At 35.1% G+C, this 16,650-nt stretch overlaps 2 long non-coding RNA genes and 1 pseudogene across 2 annotated transcripts; 2 read left to right on the top strand and 1 right to left on the bottom strand.

Moving 5' to 3' along the window:
- Nucleotides 1-437: 437 nt before the first annotated feature.
- LOC113073992 (uncharacterized) lies at nt 438-6,836 on the bottom strand. The gene is made up of 3 exons (XR_003280578.1): nt 6,752-6,836; nt 2,437-2,519; nt 438-496 (listed from the first exon to the last, which is right to left on the bottom strand). It is a non-coding gene; the product is annotated as an uncharacterized LOC113073992 (long non-coding RNA).
- A 108-nt stretch (nt 6,837-6,944) lies between these two features.
- Nucleotides 6,945-10,691, top strand: LOC113073989 (uncharacterized). Its single transcript, XR_003280577.1, has 3 exons — nt 6,945-7,076; nt 7,940-8,157; nt 9,481-10,691. It is a non-coding gene; the product is annotated as an uncharacterized LOC113073989 (long non-coding RNA).
- Nucleotides 10,692-14,872: 4,181 nt separating this feature from the next.
- On the top strand, nt 14,873-16,305 carry LOC113073990 (lipoyltransferase 1, mitochondrial-like; annotated as a pseudogene).
- The last annotated feature ends 345 nt before the right edge of the window (nt 16,306-16,650 follow it).

The following is a 16,650-nucleotide window of genomic DNA, read 5'->3' on the forward strand; positions in this document are numbered from 1 at the left end:
GGCAACATTCAAAACAGATTTAAATTGTAATGAAAAGGCAGCATTTATTTCAAATGTTTAAAATGCTATTTAATAAGTAAATACTGTTCTTTTGAATTTTTTCAAGGAGTCCTGAAAAAAATATATCACATTTTCCACAAAAATATTAAGCTGTTTCCAACTTTTATCATATAAAAATCTATCGATCAACAAATCAACATATTAGAATGATTTCTGAAGGATCATGTGACACTGAAGACTGGAGTAATCATGCTTTGCCATCGCAGGTATACAATACATTAAAATAGAAAACAGTTATTTAAATTTTAGTAATATTTTAACATATATTTGTATACAAATGTCAGTATTTATTTGTAATCCATATTTAAAAAATGAGATATCTGCACAATTCTGCCAAGCTATGATTCAGTGTGACAGTGTTAAATGAGTGTTTACTGACCATGCTGGTCTGCAGCTGATCCTCCACTAAACTCTTGATGTTTCCAAATCTGTCCAGCTACAAAACACACACAAGATGTTAATATAGCCAGCTTTTATGTAAGAACACAAGACTCCCATAATTATGTAAACCTTTCCTCTCCATTGTGCCTTCATTCCTTCAACCATTCCCACTCTGTCGCTCTCCTACTCACTCATTCTTCTCTTTCTCAGCTCATTTATTTTCAATAAAGCATTGTTAAGAAGGCCAAGTGTTTCTAAAGAAAAATGACACTGAAATGTTTTTTTTTTTTTCCTGTAAAAATATCTAGGTTTAGAACAACTTGAGGGTGAGTAAAAGATGACAGAATTTAGATTTTTGGGTAACTTATCTCTTTCAACCAATTCATCTTCTCATTTATTTATTCATTTTTTTGTAAAGCATTTTTTTTTACTTTATTCTCTGAAAACCATATCTTAATCCTACTCAGCTGTACTACGCCTGTATTTATTTGAGAAAAAATGACATACAATACAATGTTAATTTTGATATTTTTTAGAAGACTTAATACCTTAAATATTTTTGCTTCTCAGGTACACCTTGATTTGATAATGTTTAGCTATTTGTACTGTATAATAAAAAATACTGAACACTAAGGTTTTTTTTTTTTTTTTGCAGTAATGATTATTTTATTTATGTATTTATTTTTGCAGAGAATGATGGAAATTCACTTCAGAATGAGCTTCATTCGCCAAGCATGCATTGCAACATTCTTAAAAATGAAGAAGTATGTGAAAACAGAAGTGGTGTTATATCTGCAGTGTCTCTGGTGAAAACCACACAAGGATGTAGATGTTAACACATCCTCAGACTTTATCACAACATCATTTTTATGAACTCGGAGTGTATTTAGAATCTCTCTTAAATGTCACTTAAATTTGTATCTGCTCATTGTCTTCAATGTGCACTACATATTTGAAGTTAAACTAGTGTGATCTCAACACGGCAGAGACTTTTTCATATGTCTTCTAGGTCATTATATTAATGCACTTTTCACCTCAAGTGGATATACATTATTTGAATATTTTTTTTACAAAAACTTGTATCCAAATGTTTAATTGCACTTTTATCAAACCTTAATATAAACTATTTATGGACTAAAAAAATGCATGGACAGTCCAACATTAAGATGTGACATAAGCAAATAGGCCCTTGTGATTTGTAATCTTTGGACCGAGATATGAATTTGTGCAATCCTGCATGATAACTGCAAGGCATCTATCTTCTAACTAAACACTCACTTTGCCTATCATGATAGAGAAAAAAAAAAAACTGTTCTGTTCAGCATTACAGATCACACCAACAAACCTTTCTAAACAAGTCATGTGATCACAACAGCTGCAGACAATCTGCCCAGCTACAAAACACAGCTGGCAATGACTTGCACAAAGAATATTAGAAAGAGAAGGAAAAGAAGGTTGTAAAACAAAAGTGAACAGCTGCTGATATTGACGAATTGAACAGATTGGTGGAAGCAGGGGCGGGGTTTCTGAAGGAATGTAAATGAGGTGCAAGGTGCATGATGGGAATCTGTGTGAGTGAATAAAGAGATTCAGCAAGAAGTCCTAATCAAAACGTAAGGGATTTTCCCACAATACTTCACTGTGGGGTTTTAACTGAGGACAGAGAAATATTTTCTAGTTGTAAAAAGTTTACCAAAACGCGCAGCCTTTCATAAATGCCTCAATAAATATTCATGCACTTAGTAAACAAAGGAACGGATTTACAGCAGACTTTTCCACTGTTATCAAAAACAGGCAGCCCGCTTGTTACTAACCATGTGAATATGTAAATGAGAACATTACCAAGGGTTTTCAAATGTAAATTGGGCCGCAGTGTAATTTGGAGTCAGAATTTGGAGAAACATGTGAACGCTCAGATTGAGAGCGTTCAGGTCTGTGTATGTGTGTGTGTGTGTGTGTGTGTGTGAGGTAAAGCATTAGGGTGGTGCTGCTCACCTGTGGAGGTTCTGTGGACTCTGGGCCTGATGTGCTCTGTCCCATTCTACCTCAACACACAGCTGGGCCATCAACGACAGACGCTGCAACACACGGCAAGACAACCGGCTTCATGCAACATGCACAAACACATTCAGTAAAAATCACTGCAGACAGCCAAGAAAAAAAAATTGCTATGCACATATTCAGTCACATTACAGGAATCAGGTGGATGCATTTTGAATTAAAAATAAAATAGTATTAGATTATCAAACAGATAGTAACCTACGATTTACATTATAAGATAAATACAGAGGGAATCATAAAAACGGAATTTACAGTTATAACACGGAATATCACAAGTAGGCCATTACACTTAAATCAAAATGTGATATGGACTAGAATCTGTTAATATTAAACTGCAAAAATACTAGTATTTAGATATGAATTCTGCATGTTCTGTGTGTCTTTGTGTGAATGAATGGCACAGATGCACGGTTTTGTACTGAAGTGTGAGTGACGCCTGCAGTGATTTCAGCCTCTGCCGCCTAAATATATGATCATGATCTGCTCTGAGAGTCACTTCATGAGCATTTGACCGTTTATTTGGAGGAAAAAAAATTGTTGTATCATATACAAACATAAACTTAAACGTCTTTACAGCAACCAGTCAAAATAAAAGTTTGGCTTAACTTGAAGAAACTGTGACAGACTAAATGTAATGATTGCTAGTACTACTGCTAAAAAATTTACTGTTAAAACATTATTAATAAAGGAATATTTACCAGAATTTATTCTGTTACACAACACAGTATTTCTGAAAAGAAAAAAAAGAAAATAATACATTATTTTGTATACAATCAATTAGAGTTGATCAGAATTAAACAAAACCATTCAAATGAATCTCAGAAAATTTATGGAAAACAGAATGTGGTAAAAATAAAACCACATTCTAATTAATTGCTGTTAAATAAATTTAATGATTTCAATTAATTATATACTTTTGATTAATAAAATTTAATTTAACCATTAAAACAGTTTAGTCTGGAAAAAACTGAATCCAGAAAATAGGGCTCTAAACAGATCATGGATGATGATTGAACAGTACAGCTTTTCAGTCATGTTACAATACACAATATGTAGTAATAACTACAGTATACCACGTAATTTTCTTATAAAATATCATTTTTTGACACAAATTTGTCATTAATATTTTAAATTATGTATAAAGCATATTACAGTGCTGTTACAACTGGATCCTAGTCTTTTATTAATTGAAATAAAGATTAAATTAAAATAAATATAAGATGAAACACTTGAACTTACAAATCTTAAATGATAATTAGAAATGTTGCATTGGCAACTAAATTTAAATAAAAGTTTAATTACTAAAATTACTAAAACTAAAGCTGAATGACAAAGTCACATTTATTAAACAGCTGAACACATTTTAGCACAGTTACTAAAATTCAAACAAAAATTAAAATGAAAACTAAAATTATCACATAAAAGCTAGAAATGCTAAAAAAAAATAACACTGCCAGAAATGTTGCTTTGGGAACTAAACTGAAATAGAAATAAGTTCAAGTACTAAAATTACTCAAACTAAAACATGAATAAAAAAATTATTAAAGCTATATATATATATATATATATATATATATATATATATATATATATATATATATATATATATACTAAAACTAAAAATGACAATTCCTAAAACTCAAACTGAAAATATAAACATGAAAAGCTACACATGGTAAAATAACACTGGCATTTTATAATATCTAAACCTACATAAAAGTATTTTATAAAAAACATTATAACATTTTCAGTAATGTGCACCATACAAGCACACAAACAAGTACAGCCAGTATTTAAGTATGCCAGAAATGATTAACTGCATTTGGCAAATGGAGAAATAAACATTGTTTGCATATTAGTAGTGTTAATGTAAACAGTGTTAAAAAACAGGTCCGTCAAACATCACAATCAGCAGAGAAATCTATCCAATCACAGGCCCTCCCCAAACTGATGTCGTCATCCAGACAACCAGACAGACACTTAATAAAACACACACACATATATATATCACTGTACAGTGTGAGTGTGAATTTAATACTGATAACTTCCCTGTTCCTTTCACATCAAGGGCTGCACGAGCAGACTGCGTATACACTGAACCACACACATGCTGATTTTGCTGACGTCTGCAGCAAACAATACAAGCCCTTCTTGTTCAGCACACACACACACACACACACACACACAGAACCTCCAACAAACACACATGCTGACCTCCCATCTACACCTAAAAAACTGAGCATGAATCTATCTAAAGCCATTCACTGATGACGTCAGAACAACTGAAATCACTGAGGGTGGACAGAGAGGATTAGATTACTGAGATGATCACACGTCTGATTCTGAGTGTGTCTGCACTGCTGATGGCTGGAGACTGAGAGTTTACTGTTTCTACAGATGAAAGAGCTGCAGCGAGTGATTGTATCTAATTCAGATTGATTATAGGCATAGATCGCATTGAAAATCTCTGACATTCAATAATCCGCTATAGAATAACAAGAGAGGGAATGAAAACCACAGGGCAATAATGACAGGAGGAAGAGATAGAAAAGCTGAAAGGCCAGTATTCGTTACTCACTAATGGGCACCTTCTAATAGCTATTGTCTTCGGTTAACAATGCTCTTACTATGCACCCTTAAACATGAGAGCAGAAGAAAAGATGGCCACATACACACTTACAGACACAGTTTTGTTTTAAAGCCCCCAACTGACAAATACAACACTCGATGATTCAATAAGAACCATCAAAGCTGCAAAGCGGAGACTGTCACGATATAAGACATGTTCAGTGGTCAAGAAGTGTGAGATTAAACACAATGTGAACATCCTTGATTCCAAATTCTATGCATACAGATTTTGCGGCGTGACAGAGACGACTCATGTATAAACTCAAGCATGACTTTGATGGGAACAACTGCTACTACGTACAAAATAATGCCTGAAAGAAGAAGGGTGAAAGAAGAGGGGTGAGGAATGTTTTAGTAAGGTGAACTATCCCTTTAACATCGAAAGACGGTGCCATTCAATTTTGGGGACCTAAAATGTTCAGCCAAAACAATGAGAAATAAAATGATTTTCCAGTTTCAGTCAAGATAGTTTGGAGGGCCAAAACCACTGACCGAAAAATGAATGCCACTCTGATAGTGTGTTCTGACTGTGTCAGTTATAAACTTATCAGAGCAGTGTGTGCACACTTTACCATGACCACAAATAATGCCAGAGTAGAGATATGCAACATTTGTTCAGCTGTACACCCTAAACAGCATATTTTGGCTTTTCAGATTGAAATAAATGTAATTTTTAATTTGAATTTGGTGTTTTTGTTATAAGAAAATTACGTTTTTCTAGCCATAAAAACAAAAATAATAATTTCGAATGATACACTAAATTTCGCAATATACATGATATTTCAAATAAATAAATGATAGAGCAAATATTTAAAAGCGTGAGTCATGCTTTTGTAATTCAGATTAGTTTAGTAATTAATTAACCAGCAATTCAGCCTAGTATGGCAAAATAATGACCATTTTGTATGATTTTAATAAACAGATACAACCAAGAAGGTCAAGCTCTCTCAGGTGGGATGAACACAAACCACCATTTTAAGGTTGGTCTCTTTAAAACTAGCTACTTTTCATGCTACATTAATTGTATAGATAATTTGTCTATCTTTTCTAATAGTAAATGAACAACAGCTAATGGGATTAGTAGTGGGACACGAAACTCTACCCTACTGTACGTGTATTAAGAAATAGAGCTCGCTTTTCCAGATCTTTGTATCTTCTACTGCTCAAAGTCCATCACATGCTGCTATAGCATAATATATATGACAAACCAGAATCCATGAAACATAATTTACGCTCATCACCGTGTGATATGAAACGCAGAACACATCGTCAGATGATGAAATAATGAAACAGAATCACATGGATGTGTCTCATCAGCTGATCATGGGTTCAAACATGTCTCAGCAAACAAGCTAATCCAATGAGCATTAATAAACTGATCGCAGATATGTGTGTGTTATTGAAAGCGATGACTCAGCCGTGAGGTCTGGATGTTTTCTGCCCGTGTTCGGTGTGATGCTGCGCGGTGACCTCGGCGGAGCAACACATTGCACCATCTGCGACCTCCACCGGCAAACTAACACTACATATTCACTCTTCTCTCACATAATCCGGGTAAACAGTTGATTGTGCTTGTTTGGTTTATACCATAGACTGTATAAAAACAGGTTTATATCCATACCTGAAAGCGACGGTCCGTCCTGATCTTTCAAAACAACGGTCAAACCGGAAACATCCGCTCAGAGCTCTGTGTAGACTCCGCCCAGTCAGTGCAACAACCAATCAGTGAGGTCAACCCGACCAATCAGAATTGAGGAAAATGACTTTCACTGATTCCCTCCCCCACTGTTATTTATCAAACGTTCTTCTTAGTTTTTAGCTTTCTGACGTATGATTTAGTCCTTACAGAAACACCCTGACAGGAAAATGTAAGAAGTGATGGATGATTTTTATTAGGCAGGTTTTTTTAGACTATACAAACCACACCACATGAGTGACTCACATGGGTAAGTCTTCTATTGAAGAAATGATGATTAACTATTATATATTTATAACACACGGTTGTAATATTTCAACATATGGTGTTAAGTAATGATGTCAAAGTCAACACTATTCAGTAACCATCCTAAATTTAAGCAAGTGAAAGCAAAGCAAAATGTAAATTTAAGGTACATATCTATAACTCTGATCTATGCTTAGATAAGAGCAGTGTGTTTCAAGGAAGATACAATTCTCTGAATAAGTCAGATATTAACTTCAGAGGATATGGGTAAGATGAGCTGGACAGTTAAAGGATCAAATTGAATGTCATTTAACAAAATGATTAAATTCTGATTGTATTGAGAAATTTCCTAATCTCATTCTGAATCGTAATAATTAAGGCTTCTCTCTGGGGTGGATCCTCATGTATTTCTTGAGCTCTATTTTTTACTTTAAAGCTATTCCCACACTGATTACATGTGAATGGTTTCTCCCCAGTGTGGATTTTCATGTGTTTTTTGTTTTGGAGAGTCCATAAAACCATTTTCACATTGATCACTCCTGTATACGGCTTCACTCCTGTATGAACTTTCATGTGATGCTCAAGATTTTGTTTGTTTGAGAATGACTTTTCACTCTGATTATACATGGCTTCCCTCCGTTGTGGATCATAATAATTAATAATAATAATAATTAATAATTAATAATTAATAATAATAATTCCTTACATTTATATAGTGCTTTTCTAAGCATCATCATGTGACTTTCAGCGTGTGATGAATTCGTGAAACTCTTCCCACATTTACTGTATGGTTTCTCTCCAGTGTGGATCCTCGCGTGCTGCCTAAGATGTATTTTTTGTGTGAAATTCTTCCTGCACTTTTCACAGGTGAATGGTTTCTCTCAAGTATGAAGTCTCACGTGAAGCTCAAGACTCTCTTCCCACACTTCTCTCCGGCGTGGATTCTCATGTGTACCATAAGATTTGATGATTGTGTGAAGCTCTTCCCACACTGATCACATGTGAATGGCTTCTCCCCAGTGTGAACACTCATGTGAAGCACAAGGTTGTCTTTCCTTGAGAAACGCTTTCAACATTAAGTGCAGGTGAAAGATTTCTTGACTCTTCTTTTCTTTAAAAATGTATTGTTAGTCTGAGTCATTTTTTTCTGCAGGTTTGACATTATTTTTCTCTTCCACTTCACTCAGTTCTTCACTCTCCTCATTCTCTTCCATCAGCTTTGAAATAAAAGAAAAATCACTTTATTTCATTTCCAGTACATCAAAATTATTAAAAGAGAGAAATACAAAGTGAAAGCACATAAACTATTACAGTAATTTTGGTGCAATTTTATAAATGAACTGAAACTAAGAAGGTACACTTATTTTCCTGTTATTTTAAATATTACAGACACCAATCTCTTGTTTCTGAAGTGAAAAAGATTAAATTGATTTGATCAATGACACAATTGTCTAATGTTATGTTAAATTATTTAAAATTATTATTCAGCATTCCCATGATTCTGGCACCAACTATTTAGATTGAAATTTAACTTATTTTACTAAAAACTGTAATTATTAGTAAGCAGTGACTTCCATTCAGATGCATACGACTGCGGGAGACTGAAACGTTTAGATGTACGGAAGTTTAGATGTATGACCTAGAGAAGTCACCTCTCATATAGGGGTGTGTAATTCTTATCATACCATAATAATATAATTGTTGTTTTAATGATGTCCAAAATGACATTATCAAGTATGTCACTCACTTTACCAAAAACTTCACGGAGACAGTCAATTGCTCGGCTGCTAAATTAATCATCTGATTTGAACTAATCTATATGAATCAATGTTCCACCCATTTATTCATTTATAAAGAGATCATTCATTTATTGATTCATTTATCAATCACTCAATGAATTGCACATGACGCAAATATTACACATAACGTTACCCAATTTATCCAAAATCGTTACGGTCATTTTAGCCTTTATAACTCTTTATAACTTTATAACTAAGTTTTCGAGGTAACTCGCCAAAACTGCGTATTTAGACAATTGTGTGTGTGTGTGTGTGTGTGTTTTCCTCCGTTGAAGCTACTGGTGTGCTCTCTGAAGTGGATCAGTGTCTGTGTATGTTACAGCCGAACGCACAACCTTTTAAACTACGTTATATCCTACTTCACTGCACCGTTTAATGCCCTGACATACTTAAAACGAAATCGAAGAACGAACTGATATGACGTCATTTCAAACAAAATCAGGCCGTAACGAAGTTCTTTTTGAGTTACCATGACATTAATACTGTAGGTGTAAAAACAAAAAAAGTTTTGACCCTCCTGTCTTAACTAACTAGCCAAACATTTCAGTCACAGGAAAGAGGTAAGTGTGATTTCCTGAGGATAATGTCTCTCTTGTATTGTGTTTGCAGCAAACACTAGCGCTCCCAGATGGTCAAACACTGCCTGCTTGCAAATGATGTTCTCTTCTTTAGGATGAAAAGGAGAAGATCAGCAAATCAATGGTAAATGCACTTGCTCTTTCTTTTGGTTGTTTTCATGCCTTATCTCCTCCTTGCCACTGCTGCTGTGGATTTTCTTGGCTCTTGTTGCTGCCCTCTACTGGAACAAAGTGGATATTGAAACCACAAGTTGTCAAAGCTGCATTATTTTTCTTAAAAACTTGTATTTTACAACACTCGAAGCTTTTACCCATTACCTCATTATTTCCCACTTGTTATTTCACCGGCTTGTTGATTCCAGAGAGAGTTTACGGAGATCACCAGATCTCGAAACGTGGGTCTGTGCTGAAGAGCTCTGGATTCAATTCTGTTCTCGAAGAGCCTACAGATACAAACACATATTATATATGATATTAGCTACAACCTGCTGCCTTAATTCCTCATCTGTAAATCGCTTTGGATGAAAGCATCTGATAAATGAATACATGTAAAACACACTTAACATCATTAATGATTTTCACTCTGTCGCACATGACAATATAAACTATCCGTTACAATTTGAACACACTTGACAGATTTTTATGTCTACAAGCTTTGATCTAAAGGCTTTGCTTAAATTTAGCTGACAAGTATACATTGTCTCTTTAAATTTATTTCGTAATAAAAAAAATAGATATTTTGAGATTTTAATAAGTTTAAATAACTTTGGGCTAGATTGTGAGACTCAGACACGCACCATACTGTCTGTATGTTACTGCTGTGAGTGACGATCCGGTGGATTTTCCTCGCCCCAGTGTCAGTGATGCTATTGCTACTGAAACTGAAAGAAAGAAAAAGAAAGAAAAAAAACTGAATTTAACAACTAACATATTGCTACTTACTAGGCAATCACATAATAATTGCTGTTAATAGTGTTCGTCTGGTTGAGAGCATCTTGTATTCATTTTTCTGAAAATTCCTGTCATATGGACATAAAATGACAGTCACCACTGATAAGATACTACTAAATATTGTAAAAACTGAATTTTCTGTAGAGTTGAATTGAACAACTATTACATTCTACTAGAGTGATTTTCTAGAGTCAGCAAACAGTACACTGACTGAACTGCTGTGAAGAGAGAACTGAAGATGAACACAGAGCCGAGCAAGATAATGACTTGTTCTCGAGTCAAGAACCATTTCTGTCAGACGCGTATGATTCAAGAACCGAGGATACTGCGCATGTGTGATTCAGTGTGAAGCAGACCGACACACAGCGCATCAAGAACCGAGGATACTGCGCATGTGTGATTCAGTGTGAAGCAGACCGACACACAGCGCATCAAGAACCGAGGATACTGCGCATGTGTGATTCAGTGTGAAGCAGACCGACACACAGCGCATCTGAACTGAACTGGTTCTTTTGGTGATTGATTCTGAACTGATTCTGTGCTAGTGTTATGAGCGCGGGTAAACCGAAGGCTTGAATCAAGGGCAATCATCGCCAATAATGTCATTACGTAGAGCGCAAAAGAACCAGTGAACCGTTTTCTTCAACTGGTTTATTGAATCAAACTGTCTGAAAGAACTGGTTTGCGGAAAAGAACCGAACTTCCCATCACTACTGGTTTGAAAACCGATGCAACCGGATCTTGACTCGAGAACGAGTCAATCTTTCATTCATTTCATTTCAATTCAAGTCATTTGTGGATTAATGCTTATTGGAGAATCTAACCATTTCAAACGATTCAGTTCAAATTGGTAAACTAGATCCGGTTACATCGAGTTATTCGTTCATGAACCGGATATCACTACACTGTAGTGCACGCTCACAACAGAACCGGAAGAGAAGACAATGCTGAATAAAGTTATAGTTTTTGCTATTTTTGGACCAAAATTTATTTTCGATGCTTCAAAAAATTCTAACGGAGCCTCTGATGTCACATGGACTACTTTGATGATGTTTTTCTTACCTTTCTGGACATGGACAGTATACCGTACACACAGCTTCAATGGAGGGACAGAAAGCTCTCAGACCAAATCTAAAATATCTTAAACTGTGTTCCCAAGATAAACTGAGGTTTAAATTTTTTTGTACTTTTGAGATAGAAATGTTTGAATACATTTCTATTGTCTTTATTATTTATTTGCCTGTGATTATGATCATTTAAATTAACTGAAGAGCTGTTTTTTTAAATGACAGTTTTTTTTATCACAGTGATCCCATGAATGCAAACCAATAACTGACCTTGAATACATGTTTAAAAAATATATATATTTTTTTTAAATAATTATTAAAATACTACTAAAGAAACAATATGCATTTAACTTAATACATAATTCAATGCTACATCAAGGCTTGTAGTAGACATCTACCAGAAAGCTACTGAATGAAAAACACACGCAGAGCTTAGTCAAAGAAGCAAAATAATAGAGATAGAGAAAAAAAGTAGTGAGACCTGAGGTGGGAGAGATGTGTGAAGAGAGGCAGAATGCTCTGTATGGAGGTCCAGAGCAGGTTGAGTGAAGCTGCAGTGCAGTGCTGCAGTGTGAAGCGCAGGGCAGTGAGTCCAGATCTCTGCACTGCAGGTTAATGTAGTTCTTCACTGAACTCAACAGACTGGACACAAAACCAGCACTGCCAGACTCATAGATCCCTCTGATCACACACAGCATGAAGGTAGGGTTCATCCTGTACAGAAATATTTTTCATTATTAAAATCACTGTACATTTTTATCATACAATTCAGAGTGTTTTTATGCACAAAAATTTTAAGCAATACGTTTTACATGCAGATTTTGTTAAAAAAATAACTGCTTACCATTTAAACTTAATCCGGTTCAGGAATGGCAGTATTCCTCTAATGTTGACCTGAATGTGGCCGTATCTTAGGTTCACAGTCATTTTTTTTAATTCCGTGCTGCAGGAAATAATGAAACTCTTCCCAGCTCAAGGAACAGAAAGTGAGATCATTGCCCACTTTCTGCAGGAAGCTTTGAGTCAGATCTTCTTCCTGAGCTTCATAGACACATTCAACCAGCTTCTGAAGAGTCACTTTGGGCAGGCTACACACACACACACACACACACACACACAAAGAGTTCATTTTATTTGTATATTGCTATTGCAGATATAAAATCAAACATTTGAAATGTGTCCTCAAATCAGACCTAAGAGTCACTGGTCCCTGGTGACACAGTAGGACAGACGCAAAAACAGAATGAATCGTGTGTCCAGCAAGGCTCAAACACTTGACAGTCCAGAGTCTCAGAAGAATGGCCAAGCTGCTCAGGACTGCTGTTTCTTATTCAGATCGATTGTGATCTTATTAACAGTGATGGGAGCTCGACCCTTTATAGACCTCAATGCCTGCGCTACTCTCACCACCATATAACCACTCAGACTTAGAAAAACAATAACAACACCTTTTTTAATGAAATTAATCAAACAAAACATAGCATTTAAAATGTTAAAGGCACAATACATAATATACATAATTGCAAAAACCTCTAGATATTTTGTTAACCTTTGTGCTTACAATATGCTAAAGGTTTCCAACAATGTCTAAATCCAGAGAAATTCACAATTTTAGGTAGTAAAATGGTCAATGTCTTTGTGTCACATGTCTGTCCCAGGCTATATTTAGATAGACACATAACCACTGATCTATAACAGAGAACATATATAGATCAGTGCATAACCCATGGATGTTGTTTTTCAAACCTTTCTAATATTGGGGGTTTTGTTTTTATCATGTATCTATTTTTATTTTTAATTAGGCTACATGTTTTCACTGATCATAATTTCCATTTTTACATGCTGCAAAGTTGTGTGATTTCAATTAAATATTTCAATATAATTTGCTATTTTTTCTCCTCTAATCCTCACTCCGTCTTTACTGTTGATGCTGATCGAAATACCATGTGAGGCTATAATTTTAATTCCTATTCGTTTATTTGTGCAGATCAGCTTTTTTAAAGGGGGGTTGGGGGTACAGCGCACCTTATAGGCACAGCATATACGTTTTTGCCAAACACTATTAAACCTTGGAGGAAGAAGGTTAGTTTCACCGCGCTCGCTGTTGTTTTGTAGTGATGCTAATTCAGTTCAAACTTTTGAAATGTTGTTTCATTACACAAAATCACATGCACAGACTAAAGTTACAGTAGACCTAAGACGATCAAGCAAACACATGAGAAGCCTGGCGGGGTACTGGGAAGGGTACTCCCCGAAAAGAGCATCATCTTGGAGGTGAGGATGAGTGACATTAAGTCCATGTTTAAATTGATGCCACTAGCTGATAGAGTATTATAGTGCAGTGCTGAGAAAAAGAAAAGAATGCATTTTGACATAAGAAGGTGAACCAAAAGCTGCAGCACTTTTGGTGACAGATCTCTATGGAGATGATATACATTTTTAAATGCATAACTCATGAACTGAAAAAAATAGTATCAATTTGATGATTTTGACATTGAGATTAAATGTAAACTTTTACATAACTGAAAAAACTGAGTTGTTGAAAGAATTTCAATATTTTTAATGTGAATATTTTAATGTGTGTACATGTTTTTCATTGTTTATTAAACTTTGTGAAACAGCTGGTTTGCTCATTTTCTGTTTTCTTGCAGCTTTTGAAGTCTTAAAATTTCTTAAATGTTATAACATTGAAACTTAAAGGTCAAATAATCAACCATTTAATTTGCAGGGTCTTAATTACAACGAAAAACATTAGCATTGTTATGTTTTTTCATCCATAAGATTTACCTGTCCCACTTTCTGTGGAATAAAGTCCTGGTCTGATGTATTACAGTAGCTGCTTAAACTATTACTGCATACATGATCAACATATTGTCAAACTGTTTGTGTTTCTTTAAAATTATTGCTTCAACTAATGATTGAACCTTATAATTCCAAGCAGAAAATGATCTTTTAGAATTAGAAGGTTCGATCTGCATTTGACCTGTTCCAAAAATTTGAATACATCTCTGTGATTTTTTGTGCATGAAAGAGAATTGTTACCAATATAATTTTTCTATTTGGAATGCAAAGACTTTGAAGCTAAATATCTAAGCATCACTCAGAATGTAGAAAGAACTTTATAATTCCAAAATGCAATTGCAAAGTGCATACATTATAAGTGTTAGGCAAGCTACTTGGAAAATGTACAAATGTTACTACATAACCAACATCATAAGTCAAAGCTCTCTCAGCTGTCTGTTGACTGTCAGTCAACCAGATAGACAGGCATAATAGTTCAGTTTAGGTGTTCATTCAACAACTGTTCCATCCCAATTTGCAAACAAAAATCTGTAATAATTTTTTCATTTGTTTTTAAAAAATCTTTACGTACAGGACTTTTATTATGTTTTTACAGTAAATGGGATCCTGTCGACCCAGATGTCAACGTTAGCGTTCCTCTACTAGAGGTGTGGGAAAAACATTGCACAAACTGTGCAGATCTCTACTCCAAGTGCATTCATTCTTGGACAAAAGTGTTTGCTACATACCGCAGAAATTCATTATTTGTGGTTTATTCGTGTTTTGCAGACTTTTTGAGAGATTAAAAGTCAGCGTTGATGTTGAGACTGTCAAACAGGGCATGTGTCCTCTCTGGATCAGTCTGCCTCAAAGGCAATTTTTCAACCTTCTTTGATGAGATGGGAAAAGCTGGTATCATCCTAAAATCTGCTTCAACTGGCATATTTGAGAACCTGACCTTAGAAGACTGGATTCACGATCACGTCGATCTGCAAAACAGAAGCATGCTGTTATTCTGGAGAGTAACCTGCCCATGATGAGACGCTTGTGGACCCCGCTAGTGAGGCATCGCAGTGGAGGTGGGACGGTCTATCATGATTTTGGAAACATCAACATGACCTTCTTCATCTCCAAGAAGAAATACCACCTTAATACCTCAAAGTCGTTACCAGTGCATTAAAAGCACTGAGACCATCTAGATGTCGCAGTGACAGACAGATTTGATATTTGGTTAAATGGCCATTACAAAATATCAGACACTGCAGCAAAATTAGCCAGAACCTCTGATTATCATCAATGTACATTAATGTGTTCTGTTGACCGTTCAATATTGTCCTCGGTCCTGAAGAGTAACACTTCTGAAGTTATCAAAAGCAACGCTATCCCAAGCGTTCCTTCCCCTGTCAAGAACCTTTGGGATGTGGATCCCACTCTTGACTCTTTCACTATCATGGATGCTGTTGCTTCCCAGTACAGTAATGAAGTTGGATTTGATGGCCTAGTCATCACAGTAGATCCCACTCTTGATGCTCTCATGCCTGACATTCATAAGATGGCACGGGATCTGCAGACGTGGGACTGGATTTATGACAGAACTCAAAAATTCAGTGTTTACACATCTTTAGTGGTGGATAGTGTGACTATTAAGCTTGATATGGACATCAAAAATTGTGCTGTAGAACAATGTGCAAAGGCAATCCCGGAAGACTGGCTTCCTTCAGAGATGGTGAATGAGTTTACATCAGCTCTGAATGGCAGCAGATACTGTCTGAATGAAGCCGCGGTGCTGGCGGCTGTGGTCATGAGAACCGTTTCAGTTACTGCGGATGTTGCCGAAAAGATTCATAGTTTATGTGCTGGTGTGGTTTCAGTGATGTGAATAAAAATAAAGTCAGAAATGACTTTATTCCTGCTCAGTCACAGTTTACAGAGATTTGATATGAAAAACACGTAATGCTTCTAGTGTTGATCAATCTGTGATGAAATACTTTGAAAGTTTATGGATTGGGCAGACATTACTTTAGACATAATTCACATCCAATTAATTTAAACCATTAAATGCATCCAAATATTAATAGAGTAATAAAATAGGAATAAAGATTATATTCATGATAAATTATATAAAAAATAATAAGATATTGTTTTGTATTTTAATATAAATACATTGTGTTATATAATTAATACTATTATATTAATAAATATTAATATCCCACAAAATGTATATCTATCTATCTTGGGGTCAAAATGATCGATTTTTCTTTTATGCCAAAAATCACTAGGATATTAAATAAAGATATGGTCCAGGGTCACATATGTAAATTATATATACATACATGTATGATTGTGTACATATTTATTTAAAATATGAATCGTATGGTTTTCAGCTGGTGACACGTTTCTCA

The sequence above is a fragment of the Carassius auratus genome, unplaced genomic scaffold, assembly GCF_003368295.1.
Source record: "Carassius auratus strain Wakin unplaced genomic scaffold, ASM336829v1 scaf_tig00013463, whole genome shotgun sequence".
In the NCBI taxonomy this organism is placed as follows: domain Eukaryota; kingdom Metazoa; phylum Chordata; class Actinopteri; order Cypriniformes; family Cyprinidae; genus Carassius; species Carassius auratus.